At 35.3% G+C, this 27,472-nt stretch overlaps 1 pseudogene across 1 annotated transcript; it reads right to left on the bottom strand.

The window, feature by feature from the left end:
- Positions 1 to 10,058: 10,058 nt before the first annotated feature.
- On the bottom strand, positions 10,059 to 14,121 carry LOC143568507 (eukaryotic peptide chain release factor subunit 1-3 pseudogene; annotated as a pseudogene). The gene is made up of 3 exons (XR_013141584.1): positions 14,092 to 14,121; positions 11,625 to 13,070; positions 10,059 to 10,430 (listed from the first exon to the last, which is right to left on the bottom strand). The product of XR_013141584.1 is annotated as a eukaryotic peptide chain release factor subunit 1-3 pseudogene (transcript).
- Positions 14,122 to 27,472: the final 13,351 nt, after the last annotated feature.

Raw genomic sequence — 27,472 nt, 5'->3', positions numbered from 1 at the left:
CTGTTTTGAGATCCTTCACAAAAAAATAGAAAGGAAAAAATTCAACAGATACGTGGTTAGTACGACATAGTTTAGCAACAGAAATAAGATTTTTTTGAAGTTTAGGTACACAAAGTATATGGGGTAAAGCTAATGTTCGAGAGGAAGTGTGAATATTAGCCGAACCCGTGTGAGATATAGAAAGATTTGTACCATCACCTAGGAGAATTTCATCAGGTCCCCCATATTCTGAGACCGAGTGAAGTGATGACGGGCATGAAGTGAGGTGGTGTGATGCACCACTGTCAAACATCCACGGTTGAGACGCCGGTATCGAATGAGCACCCGAGGAGACAGCATTTGCAACCGGGCTTGCAGGGGATGTATTAAAGGTAATGTTATTATCTTTCAAGAATTTTGCAAGTTTCCGACACTCACGTGTGTCATGTCCTGGAATGGAACAGAACTGGCAAAATAGATGTGACTTGTTACGATTTGAGAAACCGGTTGACTGATTAAAGGATCGGTTTCCCCTTGATGCAGGGCCTCCTTGGAACCGAGGAGTTCTTTGTGAGTCTGAAGTTGGGCGAGACTGTGAGCGACCCGAATGGCGCTGGGAGAAGTTGGCAGTAGCGATCAACGTTGCAGTGGCGGTCTCGGTTTCCTTGAGACCCCTTTCAAAATCAACGAGCTTGTCAAAAAGCTCCGGGTAAGTGATTGGTTGTTCCCGAACTTTGAGGGCTGCAGTAATTGAGTTATATTCCTCGCCAAGTTGGCTGAGGATATGCACAAGGAGATCTTCTTCATGAACCGGACTCTGAACAAGCGCAAGCTCATCGGCTATGGAGCGCATTTCATTCAGGAAGTCGGTAATCAGGCGGTTTCCCTTCGTGTTTTTAGCAAGTTTCGATTTCAAGGAGATGATCCTTGATCGAGAGGTGCTAGCATAGCTGGATGTGAGGCGATCCCATGCCTCTTTTGCAGTGGATGCCGAGGCAATTATCGGCTGAATCGCATCGGAACAGGAGCCAAGAATAGCACTGAACACGATTTGATCTTGGCTATACCAGACTGCATAGTCTGGGTTGTCTTTGTTGGATACGGTTTTTGGTGGTGGACCATTATTTCCGGTGATGAAATCATCAAGTTCGAGTCCGGTGAGAGTAGACTGAACTAGTTTACGCCACGCCGTGAAATTTGTTGGTGAAAGCTTGGTCGGGATGTGGGTTGGTTTGCCATAAGGATTATTGATAGGGATGATGAAGAATTGAAGATGGCAGGAAAAAAAAATTGGATCGTGATTTCACTCGTTAGAGTTTTGAGAGGCTCTGATTACCATAACAAGATTGTGTATGGCTGGAAATCATTATACCATTCTCATTCAATAATATATATAGAAGTACACCCATAACTACAGAAGATAAACAAGGAGTTTATATATGACTTCTACAACAACCTTGACTAAGATTTAAATTTGAATTTAAATATAATTGACACAATTAACACATGTTAATTATTGACTATTCCTTGTGTCGTGATACAGACAATCTCTAATACCTTTTACAAACATATATTAAAAAAAAAGTCACATAAAGTCTAGCTCGCCTTCTATAACTTAACAAAATAACATAACAAAAACACCAACAAAAAGGCATACATACCACCATGCTTGATTGTCTGAATCTTTTTGTCACATAAAGTCAACTCGCCTTCTATAATTTTTTGTTGATTATACTGCAAAGATACAAAATGCATCAATATCTGAGCAGGCAAAAAGGCTATCTAACAAGACAAATACTAACTCAAGAAATAATGTTAATTAGTATTGAATCTCCCTCGTATTATTTAAGTAAAACCAAGTTAACTTTCAACCGACTTATCTTCAGGATTCTATAAATTTAATTTCAGTAACATAAGTCTTCAAGAAGCTAACTTTTTAGTATAAAATCATACCAGTTTCTGTTTTTTATTTATAAGAGCACAAAGGGCGGCCTCTGATAATTCAGATATCTTTAAATCCGCTGTAGAACAGAAGTCTTCAAGAGCATGATTCACAGTTTGTGTTCTATCCACATTAGGTGGCACCGTGCTTTGACTAACAGTTGACTTTTTCTTCAAATCCATCATTTTTTCCTGCCAGTAGCCAAAATCTTGTTGTTACATAAGTAAATATTATAAAACTGCTACTAGTTTCATTGTTAAAGACATAACGTGATATCAAAAAGTCAAACTAAAAACATAATCTAGTCAAGCCACCTTGTTGCTGATAGAATAAGCTGTGGTTGACTTTTTTTCATTGAGTGGAGTATCCATGGTCTTATTATTCGCTCCACTTGATGAATTGTTTGATTCGACATTGCAAGATCTGTTTATATCCACCTTTGTATTATCACTAGAAGCATCCATAATATTGTTGTCTGTAGATTTTTTGGTTTCTTTGACTTTTTGGTCAAGGGGGCTTCCGTTCAGCCGAGACGAGACGAAATCATTGGATGAACTGTTGGATTCAAATATGTTTTTGGTAAACTTGGATTTGGGAGGTTGTTCTTTACTTGAATTACTAACGTGTACGCTTTCAGAGTCCGACTCTGACTTAATTTTCAAGTCAACACATACTTTCTTATTTTCACTACTTGCTTTCTTACATGTTTTCTGTGATCCTTGAAAGATATTAGCCACATCTGGTAAGCTATTTGATTCTCTGCAAGCATTCATATTCCTCAAAATCAAAGATGCATTAAAGTTGATACACAAGCAACTGATGGAGTTGGTTTTCAACATTAAATTTTTTTATCGTAATCTTGTTTTCTAGACAATTATTAGAGTAAATTACAATTTTCGTCCATGTGGTTTGGTCAAAATCTCGGTTTCATTCCAAAATCTTCATTTTCATGAGTTCAGTCCCCGTGATTTCCATTTTTTGCCATTTTAGTCTATGCAACTAACACAGTTTGTTTCTTCTGTAAAGTGGAAGGGTATTTTAGTCTTTTCATAACTAAGTTCTATATCTAACTATCTATATAATTGTCTACCATAAAATCCTACGTGTCAATCTCAGGTTGTTCCCCCCATTCTCTAAAGCCACCAGATTGCTTAATTTTAAATGGAGGCTTCTCATGCATTTAACCCGAATTCGTGGGTATGGGTCTCACCAAACCCGGATAGTATTTAAATGGGTTATAACATCTCATATATTTATGAAACTGCTTCATAATCAAACAATAATTTTTGCGGGTCATGGGTCTCACCAAACCCAAATAACTCCTAAACGGGTTATAACATCTCATTTATTTGTGAAATAACCTCTTAACCATCAAAGAATAATTTTCATGGGTTATGGGTCTTACCAAACCCTAATAACCCTCAAATGGGTTATAAGATCTCATTTATTGGTAAACACTTTCATCATTAAACCCTAATTTAATCTATCTCTTTTACATGTTCTCTGTTGATGTTCATCTTCATCGCCGGTTAACTTTCGATACTACCCACCATTGTCAACAACATTAAAGCCCCCTTTTTCATTAGACAAATTTTTGTGTTCATATTTGTTTATTTAAAAAAATCAACATGCTCGTGTCCGTTTATGTTTGTTCGTTATAAATCTAAAAAACTACACATCTCAATTGAGAAAACTTAAATGCTAAAAAATATAATAACAAACTAATATATATATATGTATTAAATTAAAACAAAACTACGTTACATAAAATATATCATCATAATATCAAAACGATTAAAACAAAAACTTAAATAAACCCCCGTTTGTTACGGGGGATTAAACTAGTGTGTAATATACTAATGATGGTCTATGTGTCAATGAAAAAAAAAAGGATTGAAACCGAGAATTTGGCCAACCATGGGAACGGAATCTGTAAGTTGCTCCAACTATTAATAGTATTTAATGATTTAGTTTGCGTCTTTGCGATAAACACTGCTTAGGAATTAAAGAGCAACTTTTATTTGTTTCCTATGATTAATTTCTCTACACAAGATCACGTTATGTTCATGTTAATATGTAGACCTTTTATTTTCTTTTACTATTTACTTTCATTTAGTTGACCTTTTGTTTTTCAGCATTTGCTAATCATTGTTATATTCCATGCTATTAAGGATTATTTTTCAGTTGCTAAGGAAATAGAATTCATATGTATCTGATCATGGTATGAAATCATTACCTTGAGAACTTTGATATAATATCAGCATATGGATGCAAGTAATAATATTCAACAACAGGAGTAACTACCCAACTGCCTAAACTCTTTTTTACCACAGGCCCCTGTAAGCTACACAATCAACAATAAAAACACAGTAATACAAAATGCATATATCTACAGATCAGATTATTTAATCAAATAATATACATGCATTAACCTGCAAATAGCATCTTGAATAGGAACAAAATGACCTTGAACGATTGATTGGGCGCTTTGCACTACGTAAAAGAGAGTAGCAGTATTGCTTTGACTCAAAGAATAAACTATATGGCTTTCCAAAACCTTAAGCTCACAGTTTACATCTCCTGTTTCAGTGTAAATTTATGTTCAGTTATCTATAAAAATAAGTTAAATTGTCAAAAAGAACATAAATTTATAGCAATCCCGTCTGACTAGTCAGAATTTTACCGGCTTTATTGGTGGAATGTATAAAAAATTAATCATTTTTGAGATGTATAGTGGTTTAGTTACAATATTGAAATTCGAATAACTAAAACTAGAACGAAACTTAAAGTAAGTTGTCAATCTAGAGGTGGCAATCTCGACCTGTTCATTTGTGAACGGGTCGATTCAGGTTATGCTTTTATCTGTAACGATTCAGGTTATGCTTTTATCTAAAACCCGTTCATTTGGCTGGTATGCGTATTAGTGCATAAAACATCATCCACTATTAAAAAGATTGTATTGTTATTAAAAAATTATAGCGTGTCTTTACTAATCATATCATGTTCACTAACTTTAGATATATGTGCGTGTATTAAACGGGTTGGCTTGTCAGACCCAAACACAGCACATGTGTATGCAGGTTGACGTGAACACAACCCGTTTGACTTGAAAATATGTATATTATCAGTGTATCTTTCATATCAGTAGTCTAAAATTCCAAAATTGCATACTACTTTTATTTATTTTGAAGAAATTTTGTTTAAACTATGGCATGCTATTTTCTGAATTTTAAAATTTGGCATACAAAAAAACCCTAATAATTTAACTTATTATCTAAAACACAATTTAAATGACTAAATAAATAAATAAACTGGTTCAAGTTAAACGAGTGTATCCACAAACACGATCCGTCTAACTAAACGTGTTCGCATGTTTGACCCAAACTCACCCAAACCCGTGAATTTCATGTTAGGTTCGTGTCATGTCATAGATCTACACCATATATGTGAATTTTCAGAGCAAGTATTTCTGGTCAACTCATTTTGACCCGTACCAAATAATACTATAATAATTGTACCTGTTGTTTCTCTTACAGCCGAAATGCAAGATTCCGAAACCCATCTTCATCATGATTTATCATTGTTATCTTATGATTTTCACATTCAGTATAAATAGCCTTTTCAATAACCGACCATACTCCATTATTAAACTTTAGGAAACATTTTTCTTTCTTTGAGTCTATTAACAAAACTGCCACTTTGGTTATTGACCATTCTTTCATAATATTTGAGATATCACCCGAAGCATTTAGCAGAGTCTCGGACATGTTGCATGCATCCATAATTGCTCTTTCTGTTATTGAAAGCTGATTTTCCGGGTCATCTAAAACAGGCCGGTCTGATTGACGCATGTATTTCATATAATGTAATATACTAGGTTTGAACATTATAGCCAGGTTACAAAAGTGGTCAAACTTTAAGAATTGACCTTTTCTGTGGTGATTTAGGTGAAAATAGTTGTAAAGTACTGCAGCAGCATGAACCTGAGAGCAAATCATCAAATTTGTTTCAAAACAAATACAACCTTAAATACGATTACATTACTATGATAATAATCTTAACGGTTAATGAAGCTATAGCTAGTTGAAGGTTCTGTCCATAAAGTAACGTCGTTACAGATCACATCCTTTATTTGAAAAGTCGTAACACATACATATTTTTAACTAACGGCGTTAACTTTCTATGTTAAATCTTTACCCTTCTAAGAATCTTTTTTTAAAAGTTAAATTTGAAATTAAATATTAAAAAAAGTAAACCTCTCTCTTTAATATGATCAGTATGATGAGTTTTAAACAAACGGGTAAAAAGTCCAAAACACCCTCATGGCCTCATGTGCATTGAATATGACTCGATTTCACAAAGAAAATTGGCATTTGTTAGGACCTAATGTATTACAACTTTTCAAATAAATAAAGGATTTGTTTTGTGACAACCTTAGTTTAAGACTTCAAGGACACAACTCGCAACGCTTCGGGCGACTTTCGACCTGATCAACTCATCTGACCCATTCCTTTAGCTAATATCTTTAGTTTTATCAGTTTAAGACATAATATAACCCGCATTGATCTGTTTAAGATACAAGCAGATCGACTTCATAGAACAGAACATTTAACAATTCATTAATTAATGGACACACAAACAGGTACATAGAACAGTGGGGGCCATTTGGAGAATGGAATTAGACCCATCGTAGTGGGGGCTTTATCCAAAAGGGGCTTGGGGGGGGGGGGGGGCTGGGGGGCTTTGTCCAAAAGTTCTAGCGGAGTTCATTGCTTCGGCACCGTTGACCCCCCGGTTGAAGCCTGACAATGGAATTAGACCCATCGCAGTGGGGGCCATTTGGAGAAGATTGGTGTCGAAAGTCGCTATGAGTAAAATAGGGAAAAAGGTTGCTGCTTATCTAGGGGATTTCCAATTCGGGGTTGGGATCCCTAATGGGGCAGAAGCGGTATTGCATAGTGCTAACAGATTTTTGAGCGCGTTTCATTCTGACGGGTCCCTGGCTATGCTCACTGTTGATTTTTCTAACGCCTTCAACGAGGTGGTCGGACGACCCTTCTCAGGGAAGTTAGCTGCATATGTCCATCCATCTTCCCATGGGTCCAGTTTTTATATGCCCGCCCCGCCCGTTTATATGTGGGGGATACTCATATCGGGGCTTTTACTGGGGTGCAGCAAGGGGACTCCCTTGGCCCTCTTCTTTTTGCGTTGGTCCTTCATCCGCTCATCCTTAGGGTGCAGGGGACCTGTCCCTTTCCCTTCCATGCTTTGTATTTAGACGATGGCACTATTATTGGTAAGGCTAAGGAGGTCGCTAGAGCGTTGGGCATTATTCGCTCAGAGGGGGCGTCTCTAGGGCTTAGGCTTAATATTCGAAAAACAGAGGTTTTTTGGCCGTCATGTGATGATTCGAAGAAAGTGTCGGGTTTATTCCCTTGAGAGATTAGCAGGCCTGCGATGGGAGTTAAACTCTTGGGGGGAGCGGTTAGTCGGGATGCATGGTTTATTCGGTCTTTGGCAACTAAAAGAGCTTTGAGGGCGGTTGAACTTATGAAACGCCTGCCGGACCTGAGGGACCCCCAAAGTGAGCTCCTTTTGTTACGCTCGTGCATGGGGGTTGCTAAGTTAGTGTTTGGGCTCCGGACCTGTCAACCTGAACATGTCAAAGAGGCTGTGTCCATCTTTGATGCGGGCCTGCGGGGGGCAATTGAAGATATTGTTGTGTGTGGAGGACCGCATTTTGGGGACCTCCAGTGGAGGTTGGCTTCCTTCCCTATGCGTTGCGGAGGCTTAGGAATTTTCTTGGCTGAGGATGTCTCCGCATATGCATTTGTGGCTTCCAGGTCTCAGTCGTGGAAATTGCAAGACCACGTCCTGCGAAACGCTGGTGTTACGGGGGTAGATCCTGACTACTCTTTTGCACTTGGTAATATTGGAACAACTCTCCCGAACCTTGATATAGGCGGTTTTACTGATAAGGAGACCGCCCCAAGAAACCTCAACAAACCTTGGCGAGTGCTCTTTATGGTAAACACGTACATGATTTGGAGGAGCGATTCGATATGACCCCGAGACAAAAGGCAGTTTTAGCTTGTCTCAAGGGGGCTCATGCCCAGGATTTTTTGACTGTTGTGCCCATTGAAGGTCTTGGGCAACGGATGTCGGCAGTTGAATACAGAGCCATCTTTAAATACTGGCTTATGATTCCCCTTTTCCCTCCAGATGAATTATGCCCCATTTGTAAAAAAGCTTGTTTGGATAGATTCGGTGAGCATGTCCTCCACTGTAAGGAATTGCCGGGATTCAAGTATCGTCATGACTGGGTTAGAGATGTGTTATGGGATGTGCTTAGACGTGCCGGGATCTCAGCCAAGAAAGAGGCACCTGTTAACTTTTTGGCTGATCCGCGTGAGGGAAGATCTACCCTGCGTCCTGCGGATGTTCTTGTGTTTGGCTGGGCAGGGGGTAAGCATGCGTGTGTTGACCTCACTGGGGTGTCCTCGTTGGTGGGTCTGAGAGACAGTGGCTTCGTACCGGGACAGACGGTTTTGAGAGCGGAGTCTAGGAAGGTTCCTAAGCATGAGACATTGTGTTTGGAGAATCAGCACGTGTTCATTCCATTTGCCTTCGACACTTTTGGATCCCTAGCTCCCGAGGCGGTTCGCTTCTTGGAGCGGGCGCAGAAGGTGGTCCACAGTGACTCGCAGAGCCCGAGGAACCAAGGATTTATATTTAGTAGAATAGGCTTTGCGATTCAAAAGGGGATAGCGGCGCAGCTTGTTGCTCGCTTACCCATTATCCAGATGTAGTTCGGTTTGTGTTATATATAAAAGGATCAATATTTTCATTAATAAAACTAGTTTTTATACTCTGAGTATCACCGAAACAACTTTACAGTCAACGATGCATTGGTCGGGGTTTTGCCGGAAGAATTGTGTTTGCCGGCTTCTTCGCCTAACGAATCATCGTGTTGCGTTCCTGAGTTGTCTAATTCTATACGTGGCCAGCGAAATACACACTATTTTGTCCAGGTGGCAAGCTTTTACACCTAAAGAGTACAATTTTTGTAAGAAATTTAAAAGTCAATGTTTATTTTGTAAAGTTGACGGGTCAAATGTTTGTTTTTGTGATTTCCCCCTTAAATAACACGTGTATCGTCAATGTTAAAGCATATTACTATTATATATTACATCAAAAATAAATCTATGCTTTAAGGCTTTGTTAAATTCATTAAAAGTTCATAACTATACAAGAAGTAGTAAACCTTCTTTTCAATATAATCAAATAAGCAATTGATATCTTTAATTGTCAAAGTTGTCAAATTCTGCTTACTATCATGAAATTCATGTTTAAACAGGTAGTAAGTTTGTTAATATAACCCTTTTACACGAACACGACGTATTTAACAAAGAACTTAACCGAGCACCATGTCTTTAATAAACTGGTTAACCCGATAGCCCGGTTAAGTGTATTTCTTTTTAAGTTCATATTAATATATGGAAGGTGTTATGTTAAAAGTTCATATCATTTCCAATTTTCCATCAAGCTTTTATTCATTACTCCCTCCCATTTTATCATTCCCTAATCATTTCCAACTGGTTTCTCTAATAAAGATAAAATTAAAGAGAGACCAATTACAAAAAATAATGGTTCATTTAACTTAAAAGTAACTACTTATTTAAATTGCGGTCACTGGCCATTACTCATATTATAGCAAATAAACCTTAAATAGGTTGACCTGAAACACAAACACGTCACGATTTTAAGTGCCAGTTGACGTCTTTGACACAAATAAACATATGAGTTGTGTTTGACACGAACACAACACGGGGTCGACCCTTACTCTCCTTATCCGACTCCAACACAAAGCTTCCTTATTTCACTTTTGTATTGCATAAATTTACTCTAAACTATGAACACATGAAAATATGCTGAAGCGATTTACCCAAATTGTTGATCGTCTTGCACCTCGTACGCGCTTTTTTAAACCATGTCAGGGACCAGTCTTGTGGTGCATCTATAGTATCAACTTATCAACAACACACTATGCCCCATACATTACACTCAAAATAAAAGAAACAAGTACAAAATAACCATCAACCAGAAAGATATTAGCTAACATGACCACAACACTTCATAACAAGTAACAAAAGATAGCATTAAAATCCACGTACTTAGAAAGTACATAAGTCGATTCGTGTTTAGGTTCTCTACACGATATGATCGTGTAGCAAATTTATTATCAACAAAACATAATAAACATAATATCATATGTCTCATGTCTGCATAACATTATTATTAGCCAAAGGCATGTATAAGTCAAACCTTCTTCATGACCACATCAAGAAACCTTTCAGACAGTCATGAAAAGGTGGTCTGAAGATGCATCCTTAGGCTTTATTTATGATAACCGTTTGAAATGGAGCTAAAACGAGTCCAGCATGGCTTTGCAGTTCCACAGACAAACAGGACCGACACCTCTTCGGTTTAGATAACTTTTCCCCAAAAGCTGTCACACAAATCATTATGTTAATTTGTTATAAATTTGAACAGAGTGATCTACATTATGGTTAAACTGGTGTTTAATCCATTTTACAGAAAACACCACATGGGGTAAACTGATAAAATGAAACCAAAATATATTACAGAATGGTGCAACACAAAGATGAAAAGAGGGGTGTAAATAGGCCTGTAAATGAACATGATGTTTTTGCTTATTTAAATAAACGAACGATCATGAACAAAACTTTTTGCTCATTTAATTAAACGAACGAACATTAACAAATGCCTCGTTCGGTCATTTATGTTCATGAACGTTCGCTTATGCTCGTTCATTTAAATTCTTTTATGTTGTTTTGTTTGTGTCTGTTGAAGTTCGTTCGTTTATGTATTATTCGTTAATAATTCATTTGAAGTTTTTAAGGCTCATTATAAATTTATAATTTAGTCTAGTTTCTTATCTTTTTTGGCTCAACACATGGATGTTCACATTTAGTTTTAATTGGATTTAGCTCAGTTGTGTTCGCTCATTTACGTTCAGTTATGTTCGTCCGTTCTACGTTAAGTTATGTTTATTCGTTTATGTTCATGAACTGGTCGCTTATACTGTTAATGAACGAACATACAGAACACCACTCATTTTCTTTACGAACGAACACGAATAGTAACACCCTGTTCGCTTAATTATTCGTGCCCAATCATTGTACAGTTGAAGTTCAACAAACGAACATAAACATGCTCTGTTTGTGTTCGTTTGGTTCGTTTACAAGCCTAGGTGTACACAAGCCAAGGCGCTCGTGAGCTAGTCGAGATCTGCTCGTTAAAAGCTCGATTCAAGCCGAGCTTAAACGAGCTCAAGCCTAAAGATAAGCATGTTTAATAAACGAGCTTCAATTATCAAGCTCGAGCTGGCTCGAAGTCTAAACGAGCCTAATATTTATGTAACTTTTATTCAATATTTAAAATATATACATTATATAATGATTATAATTATACATAATATTATGAGAAAAACAACTAAATAATACATATTATATTATATATAAAAAATATTTCAAATGTATAAAAAATAATTATTTAAATAATAAACGAGCCGAGCTCGAGGTTGAGAAACTACTAACAAGCCAAGCTCATGCTCTCGTAACTTAGACAAGCTCGGTCTCGGCATGTTTACACCTACATGAAAGGATGTTCAAATACGCACCTCAACACGAAGTCCACAAAGTGAGAATAATGCAAGACCACCAGCAGCACCTTCGAGAGCTCGGGCCTGGTGCAGGAATCTTCCTTGCACCAGCATATGGAGGATGATTGATTGCTATTCAGAATCATCATAAATATCATCATCAGACAGATCATCAAAAGACCTGATATCTAGCTGGTAACGAAGTATTCCACCAATTCCACCAAACCCTCTGCAAAACTGAGACCCCTCTTGTGACTTATTAGTAACAAACTCAAGCGTGCAACCAAACTTTCGGTATTCATTAGCAAACCATTCAAGCAATGACATTTTTTCTTGAACTTCCAGCTCAGCATTTGTACTTGAATCCCTAAAGTTTTTCTGATCACTGTCTTGTTCCTTGTTTAAATGTTTAATAATCACTTCACCCGCTGTCACATTCTTTAAAGTATACCTATTGATATCAAGATTCTCCCAAACTATAAGTATATCAACTGCACCCATTTCAAGACCCTTTAACGTGTCATCGACACCAAACACATATTTCCCGGTATCTTGACTGATTTCCTCAAAATACTTACCGATCAAGCGCTTTTCTTGTATAAACTTAACGTTCGCAAGAATTTCAGCTGATAACTCGATCGCTTGATTAAACCCGTTTTCCCCACCATAAGAAACATCAACCACGTTCAAGATTTTCGCTTGCAGGCGCGGGTCAAACATGTCAGATTGACTAAGCTCGGTTTTGAAGTCCGCAGACCCTGCAAGAATGAGTCCTGAAACATTAGGTTGACTAGTTGATGGATTGATGTAGAATTGTGTTGCCAACTCGGCAGTCTTCCTAACATAGTTGTGTCTTTTCTCCATACGTAACCGAGCGAACCTTAACGCAGACTGACCACCTCTTCCGTGCTTCTTTGGAAGGTCAACACTGAATTTATGAAGCACTTCTCGAGTGTTCCCGCTTAACGTTCCAAACAGAGTCCCGTTACCATCCATAATAATAAAACCGAACTTGTCATCAGACTCTAATAACTCATTCAAAGCTTCTGTGTGGAACTTGTTATCACAAAGATATAATGATGCGTTAATGGGCCGAAAAGGCTCAAAGTCAATGGTGACCTTTTTTTCTTTTCCTTCATCGGTTACAATGGTTCCAGTGTAAAGAACGAGCCCGTTTGGAGGAACCTTGTTGTAAAGCTTGAGTCTTTGTTGGGCCGATGTGATTGCACCCAAAACGGATTGACGGTTCACTCTGCTTTTGATGTTTGAAGCGGTCCCAAACTCGTCTCCAAGCATTTTTGTAACCCTGGATATTTGATCGCGTGGTGGCATAATAAGAGAAATCATGCTGGTACCGTTACCATGCGCAGCTTCTAGTGCTTTGATAAGTTTCTTGATTTTCCATATTTCGATGTTCTTGTCGGTATCGTGAGCATCCGCCATTGCAACGAGTAACAAAACTACCTGAATTCGTTAGAGTTTCACTTTCAATAACATTATAGTTAAGATGGTAAAACATGGTGAAAAAAAAACATGTTCATAAGATTCATGAATATGAAACCCGTACATCAAAATGGGAGCATTGATTGAAACATAATCATGAAAAACTGAAGCTTTAATGGAAATTGAATGAAGCTTCAAACATTAAAGCAAAAGTTTTTGTACAAGTTTTCTTAGACAGATGTGATATCAAATAATGGTAAGTTTATTCTGGTTCAAATAAGGGTATTTTGGTCAATTCACAACAACTTAACAAAAATATTTTAATGATGTTAGTCATTTGGACTGAAACTGCATAAAACACAAACTACATGCATGATAATGGTTAAAAACTTAAGGCATAGGTTATTCCTACCCAACATAGGTTATTTAAACATCAAGTGCCTCTATACTAGTCGTATAGGGTCGTATAGACCTTATGAGACTGAAAAAGCTATCATAAAGTAAGTTTTTCAATTATGCGGGGGCTATACAACGAGCCGTATACACTTGTTAACATACCATGAGGGTGATGTTTGAATATAACGACCCAAAATTAAAACCACAATGACGCAAAAGGTTAAAAATTTCTCATTTTCCACGGATGGTCAAATCACAAAGACGAAAAAAAGAGTAATTTACTCTAAAAAATATCAAAAAACGGAAAACCCTCATAACAAATCATCGATAAATTGATTTGTGATACAGATATTTCTGTAACTGGATTCACAAAAACCAGATTTCTCATATTCTGTAAACAGAGTTTGATATTTGAAGATAAAAAATAATCAGATTTGGTGAAGAATCTGTTTATCAATCAGCAATAATTATTAAAAGCAAATAACGAAAACGTAACCATACGCGATCATCTTAATTTCTTCATAATTATGAATCGGTACATCAAATTATCAAAATTAAACGTAGAACATATGAAATATACAAATTGCATAGGATCGAAAAGAACAAATGATGAACATATAAATGTAAATAAAAACAGAGTAATCACCTGAAAGAGAATTTGCACGGAGGTTTTTGGTTTTTTTTGAGAAAGATTGAATATATTTATGGATGCTTGTTTTGTGGATCAATTATTATATTACACGCAGTAGTCCCCGATCATCACGGCTCTTAATGGAATGGAATGGAATGGATGTTCCAGAAAGAAATAATCAAAATCCAACAATCAACAATCAACACTTTGTGGATTCGGGTTGGTTACATATTAAACCGTTGTCACATCACAACCGAAATAAAATTAAATTAAATATTTGTTTTTTGAAATTGTAATATTATATTATGAAACGATTTGTTACAAATTCAGTTGGTGTCAGTTGAGTTTGTCACGATTTTGATACTAAAATTCAAGAATTAAATATGTAAAAGTCTAGAACGTTATCGGCAATCTTATAGCTTACGATAAAAGTGACACTAAATCGGTCGGTATTGGTTTGGTTTGGTTTGGTTTGGTTTGGTTCGTTACGATACCAAATTAAACCCAAAAAATAAAATTAACGTATTTAAATACGACATTTATTCGGTCGGTAAAACCGGACGTTGGTAAAACCTGGACATTGTGGTGGCGAGTTGACACGATTACGGTGGGTATCGGCTAGGTTCATAACGATGTCGGAACTAAACCCTAAAAAGTAGATTCGTTAAATTAACAAATATTAAAAAAATAAAGAATTAAAAAACATTATATTTAAAACATAATAAAAAAAAGGTAAATTAGATTAAATTACTAATCCTACCTTTTTTAGTTGGCCGACAATAGTCCCTGCTCAAAAATTCTTGCTAGTAGTCTTACCTTTTGACTTGTTTTTTCTCCTTGGATCTTCGTTAAATGTTAAGTTTTTTCCGAATATCAATTTGATGTTTTAAAGCTTTTAATCGAAAGTATAATATATGTCGATTGATGTAAAACTTACCTCGAAACTGTTCTCGAAATGACAAAACGGCACTTCAATTTGGGTATTTAAATTTTCAGTTAACAATAGTTTTTTAACACTATTTGCCTAAAAATCAATAGATAAACATATACAAAACCTGATATATTTCTTGGCATCCTCTTGCTTTTATCGGTATACACACACACACTAGATCCCCCGTATTACGAGGGTTGTTTTTATTTTTCATTTATAATATTTATATATGTTTATATTTTAATTTTATTTATTGTAAGTTAAAAATATACTTAAAGTTTGATGATGAAACGGTTTTCACAAATAAATGAGATGTTATAACTCGTTTAAAAGTTACTAGGTTTGGTGAAACCCATGATCCGTTTAATTTTTTTACTTAAAAATTGTTTCTTAATTATAAATAATATATTTTTTTTAAATATTGGATATTCATTTTTAGTATATCCCTATTTTATAAGATTTTCAAATCAAATATTTAGTGTGATTAAAATTTTAATATAATGAGATGTTATAACTCATTTAAGGGTTATCTGAGTTTGGTGAGACCCATACCCGTGAATTTAGATCAAATGCATAAGAAACCTTCATTTGCAAATAAAGCAATCTGATGGCTTGAGAGAACGTATAAAGCAATCAGAGAGCTTTTAAATGTTTTGTTTACATATATTTAAGACATAAATGTATTTTAAATATCTGTAGAATATTATCACCTAACTTGATCATTTCCTGTGTAATCTTTTAACTTTTGTTACTCTTCTATGCGAAAATGAAATCTTACTATACTATTAAAGTAACACAAGATATTCACATGACTTTCAACTAGCATGTTCACATAGGTTTTCAAGTTATCGGGTTTCCATCTATAGAATTACCACATGATTCACTAATTAATGTTTTCTAGAATCATAACCTCATGTTTTATTGTTTTCTAGAATCATAACCAACTATTTCATTTCAAATAATTTAAAAACCGATTTTGAATACAATTAATTATTTAGAACTGATTTTATGTTCCACTATTATTTTATCAATTCAATGATTTGTATATTTATATAGTTTCTAATTCACCCCATTTATTGTTTTGATATCTACAAGATTGAAATATTTTTTATCTGTGTGTAACATCACTATCCTAGTATTAAAGAGAGCATTTAAGTAATTCTTTTGTCGTGGTGATGTGGGTTGTCTTTATCATCTTATCAACGTGTTAGATTATGATAATAATTGTTTTTAAGAATCTTGTGGTAGAAAAATCTACTTTGAACCTACAAAAGACACCTACACCTGATATGATAATATTGTTTAGAGAAGTGGTTTTTAATAAGTAGTAGTTGGTAGTAATTAAGTTATTTATGGTGATCACGATTTATTTATGGATTGAATGGGAAATAAGAATATAGATTGATACACGCGATGAGGTTTTGAGTACACGTTTGTCCAAGGTTGTTCTTGTTTCATGCATCAATGAACATGGAGGTTCTAGGGGTAGGGCCCCCCTTGGTAGGGAAGTCAAAGGGTTGCGCACCCCTTAGTCGCGGGGGCACCGCTCAATCTAGACGAGGGTCTAAGGGCAACGTCCCATGGTAGAAAATTTCCTGTTACATTGTAGATCTTTCATTGGAAACGTGTGCCGTTGCATGGATAGCTAAAACTTGGATTGAACACGATCTTCAAAAGTGACTAATAACTAGTACCAAGTTGCAACTGATTGGTAGTAAAATAGTTACTAATGTTTGGCAACAACTAAATTGATGTTAATGGACAAACAGTCGGTAGCAATGTAGTTACCTTCCTACTTTCCACTTAAAACAAATGATAACTGTAACGTAGTTATAAGCACCATCGGTTATATCCATCCGCCATACCCTTTCATGAAGGGTTGCAACAATTCAACATAATCAGTGTGATACTGTAACTCCTATAAAGGGGAAAACACTTGGTCTTTTTAAGACATCTAATTGATACAAATTGTCACAATAGAAGAACGTATCTTGTTCTTTAAAATACACTTTCTTTCTTAATTATATGATTATTGACTATTTTTACCTATGGAATACTTTAATATGAAAGTGATATACACTAGTTAGAAATCCAACCAAGTTATAAGCAATCCAAAACCGACAACTATGACAATTTGTTTAGTTATAATCAACCCTCATCGAATCAGCTTGTTTTGAAGAAACTAAACATCAAACATGTATTTTATCACAAACCATAGCCTTATCAAACATAACTATTTGTTTATCAAACATGCAGCTTTAATCATTGTGAATCGTATTCCAACGACCAACATCTTTATTAGCCTCATCTTGTTCATACCTTTTTTTCTATGAATCATTTCCACATGTTCCAACCTTTCCATATGTTCTTAATTTCAATAGGGTATGTAGTTCTCATATAACTCACCAAAGAAATCAATTTTTGCGTCAGTTGTAAAAGATTTGTATGGAAATCGTAGTGATAGACTAATCAAGATGAGTCATGTATCATATAAGAGAAAAGGGGTTACAAAAGATTTGCATGTTGTGGAAGTGGAAATGAAAATATGGTTGTTTGATATCATTTGGTAACAAATAAGTTTCGGTTGGTATTGTTGGGCTGGGTTTGGGTATCAACTTTTAAAAAAAATTTAATAGCATGTAACATGTTTAGTATCATGAGACATACAACGATTTAGAACATTAATAAAAATTGCACTTGTAAGAAAACAATAAATCGAAACTAAAACAACCATATGTATTTTTGCTACTTAGAACTACAACCTTTAAGAGAAATGATTGCTAAACCATTGGTGTAGTAGACTAAAAAAATGCCTCGTTTAAAAATATTACACTAAGCACCAAGCTCAAGTGAAGATGCAAGCCAACCCCTTGTCAAGATGAACGTCTAGGGATGGAAAGAAAAAAAGAACTATATGGAAATTGGAAAATATAGCATTATGTTTTAGTTGCAAATACAACTTCAAGATTGTTTTAAGAATATAAACCAACAAAAGAGTTTGTAAGATTTGTATCTCTCAACTAGCCAAACAAGTATAGAACACTTGCGTATATATACTAGCTAGTTTGGGCCATGGGTGAGGAACCAAGAGAATGAGGTAGCGAGTGTAATTTCCTACAAACAATTAGAAGCAAGTGTAATTTTTAACAACCAATTAGAGGCAAGATTACATCCACCTCTCCCATTGCATGTTCCCAATCTTTAGAGCATCCATAACGGGGTGTAGAACCCAAGGTCTAGATCTATGTGATGTACTAAAGACTTGGTGGTTATAAACTTTCTTGTTGTGAAACAAAGTCCATGGACCAAAGTTTGTTCCTGCAAACTAGTGTCAAGCTAGTGAGGTGGACAATTTTTTCTCTTTCCATCTCACATACACATATAGATATATTATACAGACAGAGAGTGAGTTAAGTTATCGTACAATAATCCTTAACATACAAAAACTTACACGAATTACGCTCAAGCCAAAAACAAAACACGCGGTGGCATATTCGTAAATAAACCCAAATTCGAATTCCGCGTTCTAATCAATTAATATATCGATCGAAACACAAATTTACGTACTGATCGATGTCTAAAGGTCAATCAAAAACATTTATAAATACATTACTAGCAAGGGCAATTAAGGTGTCGAATCCACTGGAAATCAGTGGAAAGTACAAGTTTGGCTCATAACTTATTAATTATTAAACTAAACGGACAGACGATGTCAAGCAGTTTGGAAATTAATTTGTTTGTAAAACAATTTAAGAAAATAGTGACTACACTTCAGGTTCGGGATATGCAATAAGTTGATTGACAATAACTTATACAAATCGGGAAATCACATAGACATGATTCGTGTATTAGAATAGAAAAATGATTACTAGACATAGTCCTTTGGTTATGATGATTCACAAAACTTAATCCTAATAATTGACACAACTGAATACGGTCTACTCAATTACCAGTTCATTAATATAAAACTTAGCAGTTATCAATGATTAATGATAAATGGTTCAATGACGATAAGAGCTTAATCCTAAGTGTTGATGAACACAAACCAAAAAACTGATGATAAACTAAAGTCCCAAAAACATAACTATTTAATCAATTCCAATAAATATATAGATTCAATCAACCAAAAGATTAATCAAAACTAAATCCCAATACATATAATGTTCATAAAAATAATCAGTTCATATGCAAACCTACACATGAAGTGGTCACAAGTGGTTTAGCCTTACCTCTGCATCACGATTGACTCGAATATGGATTGGAATGATGAAACCATCGATGATTTGGTGATTGAGAGGTGTTAAAATTGTGAAGAATTGCTCCCAAATCGTCCTTGGTGGATAGGGTATGAATAATCATCGATTTAGGGTTTATCCAAGCTTAAATATGGACGAAAACAAGACCAAAACACAATTCCCGTCAGACATGACCGTAGCCTACGGCCAGGTCACCGTAGCTTACGGCTGGGACGTAGGCTACGGCCTCCAGTCATTGCCTTATGGCTACTATTATTCATTCCATTTTCATACTTTTCTCATCGAGAAACCCAAAATTCATATATTATGGGTTCCATAACTCATAGCCCCGGATATGCCCGTTTTACTTTAGATGTGAACGAATCACTTCCGAACACCCACGATTGTTTCCTTTTTACCCATAACTCAATTTCTTGACATCTTAAGTGCTCCAAATTTGTTCCTTTAAGCTTCAAGCACCTATAAGCATAAAACCACTCAAAGTACTCGTGTTCGATACCATATACACAAGTAAAATACACGAGATTACACACTATAAACACACGCTTTCAACCACACATCACATCCCCACACTTATTATTTGCTTGCCCTCAAACAAACTCTCTTGCACACATACTCCTCGATTGATGGTTCATCAATTATCATTAGTAATACTAGTGAGGTATAAGGTCATACCCATTTCCCAAGAACTGACACTATCAAGATTGATAACCCATCAAATAATTTAGTGATGAATTTTAAAACTATGGAACCGCTCAAACGAGTGTACTTTGTCGGTTTAATATCTGGACCAGCAAAAAGTGTTCTAGTATCTCTTTGCCCTCTATGCCGAGCGTGAACACAATGTAATAAGCTTGCAAGAAAGTCACATCTCCATCCATTACCAACCGGTTGCATAAATAATAGAACTAAGATTTTGCTATGGCTTAGGTTCAGGTGTGGAATAGGAATTATTTAGTGACTTATGGTGGATGAAACCCAATTTATTCAAACGACTAAACAAATAAACAAACTTACTGACTTTTATTTGCAGCCAATACTGACTCAAACATTGACTCCTTTTGAGTTTTTCTTTGATTTTTCACTTTTTTTAACAAATACTATCATCAATATATACAAAAAGTACATTATGTCTATGCTCGACAAACAACTATATACAACTCTAACATACCCGTTTTCATCCACATGGTTAATATAATAAAAGGCCAAGAGGATAATGTGGGTTTAAACAAATGAAAGGCAAAAGACACAAACTTGGCTCCTAGGGGATAATGTAGGGTATGGAGTATTATTTTATTTTTTCATGTAAAGGCCATTATATATGGGTTTCTACAGTCCTATTTCTCCATGCAAGTGGTGGTATTAAGATCTCGACATGCATATGACAAACAAGTTCTAGATATCGTGAACATACTGGTTTCACTGTTTAATGGCACTTATATGACATGTGTATATATCTATATATTATATGTGTATTATATATAAGGCAAATCTCACACACGCACACGAGGAATTAGGCTGCCGATATGAAACATGTGTACTCGTCCCCTTGGGTCGTTATCCCTATCTAAACGGTCCATTTTAATTTCCTTTTTTGAAAAACATTTGATACGAAGACTTTCGAGAAGCTTAAAAACTGACCATGACCAAAGACCTCTACTTGGCATTAATAATAGTAACTAAAAAGTTACAATTCGGCTTTTGCGCACATTCAAGGTACTCTAAGGCAAAAAATTTAATTTGTCCCCCATCCCCATACTTGAGGTGAACATTGTCCTCAATGTTTAAAAATATAACACTTAAAAGAACAGTACTAAGAACGGGGTTAAATTGACTCGTTATAAATTTTAAAACCTGGCCTAATGTGATGGTCATAACAACTTATAAAATTACACTTCTAACAAACAAACTAGTAAAACAAAGAAAATTATGAAAACGAAATCACCTGATATAGGTAACTCGTGTGCACTCGTGTTGGCCTAGACGAACCTGTCTCCTCAACTCACTCAACATTATCTGCAAACTCTCATAAGTGTAAAAGCATGCTTCTCACAACTATTAGAATAGATCCTTTAAACCGTTTGCAAAACTGTTAATTTTAATTACCAAGCCGTGTTAAATAAATTTCATAATTAATTTGTTAAACGAGTAACAATGTTAAAGACCTAACTAACTTTCATAAGAATCACGATTTCATTTAGCATATTCAACGAGCCCTTTAACCCCCCCCCCCCCGGTAGCCCGGGTGGACAAGTAAGGTCTCATGAGGGTTTCTAGTATACTACACCCACAAAATTTGAAGTACAACAAAATACACACATGCTTGAATTAACCGTAGCAAAAAGGAACATGAAAGCACGTCGGACAACTTGAACTTCGTAACTTATAAATCTTTCTCCGAAACACTATAATACTCCGACTTTTTCGTGTGGCGTCCCCACACTTGAATTTTGCTACAGTGGTAAGCTTGAAATAAAACAGTTAAACAATTACAATAATAAAATAAAATACAAACTAAAAGTAAAATCTGGGTTGTCTCTCGGTCAGCGCTAAGTTTTTGTTAAGGTCTTTAGCTGGACCATTACCTGATTTTTGCAGTTATGGTGGTCTAATGGAGTGCTTACCTTCCTCCATCCATTTCGTGTACTTCTCCAACATAATGATAGATCTAATTCTTCCCATCTTGGCCCAAAACATACCAACCTCCTTTGTTCATTCTCGCATCAAGGTGGTTTCTTTACTTTATCTTTCTTTAGTGGTTTCTTCTTATTTATTACATCAATCTCTTTACTATTCACTGGTTCCATCACCTTATAGATATTATTATCCGAACTTACCAGCTCCTCACTCTGAATTTCTACCGCATTCCCCTATTCCTTCTCTTTCTCACGCTTAGACCTGTCAAAAACAACACATTCCTCTTCGGTATTATCCTTGCTTACACGAGGAATACACCTGATTTGACGAAGAATAGTTATTTTCAATAGTATAATCAAATAAATTTGAAAATATATATAAAACTAACTTACGGTTACCGAAGGTCATGCACACTGTTTCGTTTCGTCAATTGATTTTAGCATTTGATGTCACCAAAAACGGTCTCCCAAGATCACACGGGGTTCTTCTTCCTTCTCATCCGGTGCATAATCGAGTACCAGGAAATCTTCTATGTAATAAAATCTCCAACTTTCACTGCAACTCCAACCAACTTTCCCCGGGGCCGTCTTCGTGTAAAATTAGCTAACACCAACGTAGTGTCAACTTCTTGTAAAGGACCGAAATCATATTTATCTGACACGCTGCCCAGTAACACACTTACACTCGCACCATAATCAACTAATGCCTTTGTGGTCTTAAAATCGCCAATCTGAATGGAGATAAGTGGAGCCCTAGTTTCAAATTATTCAACCGTGCCATTCACCACATTCTGTTCAATGGTGATAGCACTAACGTGTGCACTTTTACTGTTTGCCGAACTTCTACCCTGGTGGTTTGGATTCTTTAAAGTATCACTCAGTGGCTTCTTAGTGGCTTCTTTAGATCCTTTTTTCAAAAGTGACAACTCATCAGCAAGCTGGCTAGTCTGTTTGTCTCTTGCAGCATTTGCCTTTTCTTGAATCTCCATCCTCCGACTAAGGTCTTTCAACAGTGTTAAAATCTCTGAATCCTGAGCCATATTTTGGCCTTGAGTCATTCCCCGACCTTGCTGATAACTCTCTTGATAGCCTTTATTGTACCCCCCGGAGTCTCTTTGATTATTCCCACTCTGACCATTACCTAAGTTGTTCCCATACTGCCTCTGATTCAACTGATATCTTGTCTTCTGAGAACTGCCCTGAAATTCAGATTCTGTTGAGTGTTAGGGTTTCCATAACCGAAGTTCGGGTAATTTCTAAGGCCCGGGTGATAAGTATTTGAATATATATTGTTTTTGTTGTACTTATTTTCACCCTAAATATAATTGACCTCTTCTTCCTCGTTTTCCTCATCTTGTACTACCCTATAACTCGAAACTTGATGTCCCAACTCACCACAACCTTCGCCTACCGGATATGTTTTTCCCAAGATACCTTTTCCTTGCGTACCTGCATCCAATAACCTGTCCATTTTGTTTTCCAATCTATCCATTCTATCATCTGACCCTTGACTCTCTACCATTTTTACCACTACTCTTTTGACCATTCTATTCGACTGAGCCTGTCTCTTCGAATTAATCGCATGTCTTTCAAGATATCTCCAATCCACATTTTCATCATTCGCAAGAAAAGATCCATTAGTAGTAGCTTTAAGGTCAAGAACATCATCATTAGAAAGACTGTCGTGGGATGCCTTTATTAACTCCCATAAAACTATTCCATGATGAGGGCAAGTCCTTGTAACACCCCGGCTAAAGCGGAATACGCCCGAGTGTGACATACAGATTGCTCAAAACACATGTGACACTTTTAAGTGACAATATTATCATTAATTAATTTAAACATCAAGTACACAAGTTTGTAACAAGAAATACAAGGATGATACAAAGAAATACACATTTAAGCAATTCGTCCATTTAAGTTGAATATCCTAAGTACTAATGTCTTTGTCACGACATCATCCTCTAAATAAGGTACCTGTAGCATATATATAAAATAGTGTCAACTAAATGAATAGTTGGTGAGTTCACACAAGTTTTGATATAAGTACATAAAAATCTACAATTCCATGAACAAGTGTAAATGAATAAATAAAGTCCTTTCCAGTTGGGGTTGTGCACCAACGTAATAGGATAATAGCGCAAGTATGTGTCTTTTCCGTTGGTAACAACCAACGTACTCGGATTGGGGGTCTCTATTCCACTCATAAGTCATGAGTGCATAGGGGGCGTATGATCATACTTATTGAGGAAACCATGCACTTAATCTTGAGCAAGTAAGCAAATATATACACAAGTCCATGTAACGAATTGTAGTTTGTAAATAATGAATAAACGAAATTGTAATGTTGATAGGATATATATGCTACCCCCAAAATAGTTAAAAATGGTAAAAAAGGGGATATGAGAAACTCACCTTGATGCTGAAGACAAACTTGAAATAAAACCGAAAGTGCGTAAATGAAATCGAAGCAATTGAACGTCACGAACTAGAATTAAAAGCACAAAATTAATATTACTAACGACTTATAAAAAGTAGATAATCGGGTTGGCGGGATTTTTATATATTTTTCATCATTTTATGAAGTTTGATATTATAATATTATTTTAACAAAATTTTAACGGATTATTAAATCTAATATTTTTAAATTACGAGGTTAATGCTAAATTTAAATATTATAACATTTATGGAGTTTTGATGTTAACGGTATATTTTATTTTGAACAACGAATACGTTAATGAATATTAAAGTTTAACCAATGAAAATATATATGCATGTATTCATATATATAGGGTAAGGTTAACGTAAAAAACAATAGTTTTGTGAGAAGCATAAGACTAGATCTTGGCCTTTGGATCTAGGATCTAGTGGTTGAGATTAGTAGTTTCTAAATACTGTATAGTTTCCTATTTATATGGTATAGTGTTATATTTTAGTGGTGTGCTTGATTTTAAAGCCTTCTCACACTTCTTACAAAACATTGTTTTTTATTTGAACCCTTCTCTCTCTCTCTCTCTCTCTCTCTCTCTCTATATATATATATATATATATATATATATATATATAAGTTAAACTAGTTTTAAGCGAACTTGACTGGTTTGAGATTTATAATGTTTATGAATTATGGATCTTAACGTAAATTTTAGTTTGAAAATAATTACGTTAGCGTGTTATAAAGTTTAATGAAATAATTATTATTTATATAGTATTAATCGGGTTTCTAACGAAAAATTAATGGAAACGAAGTCAGTATTAGTTGGGAAAAAGGTAAATATAATTTATAACTAATTTTATTAAATTTAAAATGATATTATTTAATTTATAATGATTTTTAAATAATTTATTTGATTCAAATAAGGAAAAGAAAAAAAGGTTTTAAAAACAAACAAAAAAACGTTCTGACTTTGGTTGGAATAAACATGTTCTAACCACTGGACCAATATGATATTTGATTAACATATGAAAATAGATAATTATATACAAATTATTAAAGTTCATCATCTTCCTCATCAAACCCTAGATTCAATTCTCTTAATCTGTTTCATGTTTGCCCAAACTAAGTTAGGGGTTTTGTTAGACGCTTGAAAACAATACGAATACATATTTTACTTACTTGATTTGTAGCAGGAATGAGGGTAAACGGAGTTTGGCTGGAATGAAACTTTGATGAACGATTTGAGGATATTAGAGAGTTTGTTTGTGAAATCTTATGTTTGCAGCAGGTTTTGATGTAGGTTAGAGTCATATTTATGGTTTCCATTGTATAGTTCGGCGTTTAATTCAAGTTATTAATATTTTTGTTATAGATGAAGGTTTAAGCGATTAATGGGTGTTAATTGGATTGTTAATGGCGAAATAACTCGAGTAATAATGTTTTTTATTAGCGGAGAAATCATTTGGTATGGTTTAACGTATCGATTGGTGATTAAAACGTCGTTTGGTTGTTCTTGTGGGAAAAAACGTCGCCGGATTCCGGCCGCCGGAAGGGCTACCGGAAAAACGAAGAGGGAGAAAGGGGTGGGGGTCTAGCCCCTCATCTTTCATATTGCTTTTAAACAGAATTTAAAATATATTTATAAATTGAATCTTAGAATTTGAATGTTATATAAACTTGATATAATTTTATATCCTTGGATTAATTTTAAATTATACCTGGTTAGTTTGCATATCGTTTAACGTTGTAAAAATTTAAATCTCGGAGTTTCGTTACTTGAACAAAAAGAATAGGAATGAACGAATAATAACTTAACCCATCGGAAATATTATATAAATGGGGAACGAAATAACAAGAATACATCAAAACAACAAGCGGGTCGGTTTAACCAAAATAAATACATAAGACAAAACTTGAAATGTTTTTATATTTGTACATATATTCATAAATAAAAACCGAAAATTTAAAATGGGTCGGACTTTTGGTTTGAAAAGTAACGAATGTTACAGTCCTCAACAAGAATTTAAATCTCTGAAAAGTTTCATAGAAAGTTTCACCCGTACGATGCTGAAAATTCCAAATGGCATTTCGACCCTCTGTAGTTCTCGGTGGCGTGTAATATTCATCCAAAAATTGTTGTGCCAAATCTCGCGATGTGTAAATACTAGCCGAAGGTAATGATATGAACCACTATTTTGTTGCATCCTTCAAACTAAAACTAAACTGAAACACAACCATCTTCACTTCATCCGCAGTAAAACCCTGACTTGAGATAGTAGCACAGATCACATTAAAACACTCAAAGTGTAGATATGGTTCTTCAGTAGCTTTTCCGTGAAACGTGGGTCATCCGGTTAAATTTCTCTGTCTCACTGAAAATGTTCTTCCATCTCTAACCAGAATGATTATTGGTAGAGGGTTTGTGGCCAGTTGTGGGATTAAGTGACTTTGAAATCCCCTAACAGGTGGTGGGATATATGCTCTTGGAACTCCATCATCAAACTCGTAAAAGGGAATATGTGGTTTGCGGTTATTCTGATGTCTCGGTGCTTGGTATTACTGATTTTCTGGATGGTTTTGCCGAGGTTTATTCTTATCTGGTTGTTGATTGATACCGACCCACACCCCGCTTAAAATCAACGAAGAAATAATAAAACAAAAACTAAAAATTAGGCTAAACTAGCACTTTGCATCTTAATTCCCCGGCAACGGCGCCATTTTGATCGATGTCGAAAGGTCAATTAAAAACATTTATAAATACCTTTACTAGCAATGGCAAGTAAGGTGCCGAATCCACAGGGAATCAGTATAAAGTCAAAAGTTTGACTCATAACGTATTAATTATTAAACGAAACGTACAAATGATGTCAAGCGGTTTGGAAATTAATTTTTTTATAAAACAATTTATGAAAACAGTGACTACACTTCAAGTTCGGGATATGCAATAAACCGACTAACAATAGTTTATAGAAATCAAGAAATCACATAGAAATGATTCATGCATTAGAATAGAAAAATGATTACTAGACACAGTCGTTTAGTTACGATGATTCACAAAACTTAATCTGAATAAATGACACAACTGAACACAGTCAAATTAATTACATTTCATTAATTTAAAACTTAGTAGCTATAGATG

Source organism: Bidens hawaiensis, unplaced genomic scaffold (genome assembly GCF_021521415.1).
Source record: "Bidens hawaiensis isolate Kalapana, Puna unplaced genomic scaffold, B.hawaiensis_p1.1 tig00024001_1, whole genome shotgun sequence".
Classification (NCBI taxonomy): domain Eukaryota; kingdom Viridiplantae; phylum Streptophyta; class Magnoliopsida; order Asterales; family Asteraceae; genus Bidens; species Bidens hawaiensis.
This window is presented reverse-complemented; position numbering and strand designations above follow the sequence as displayed.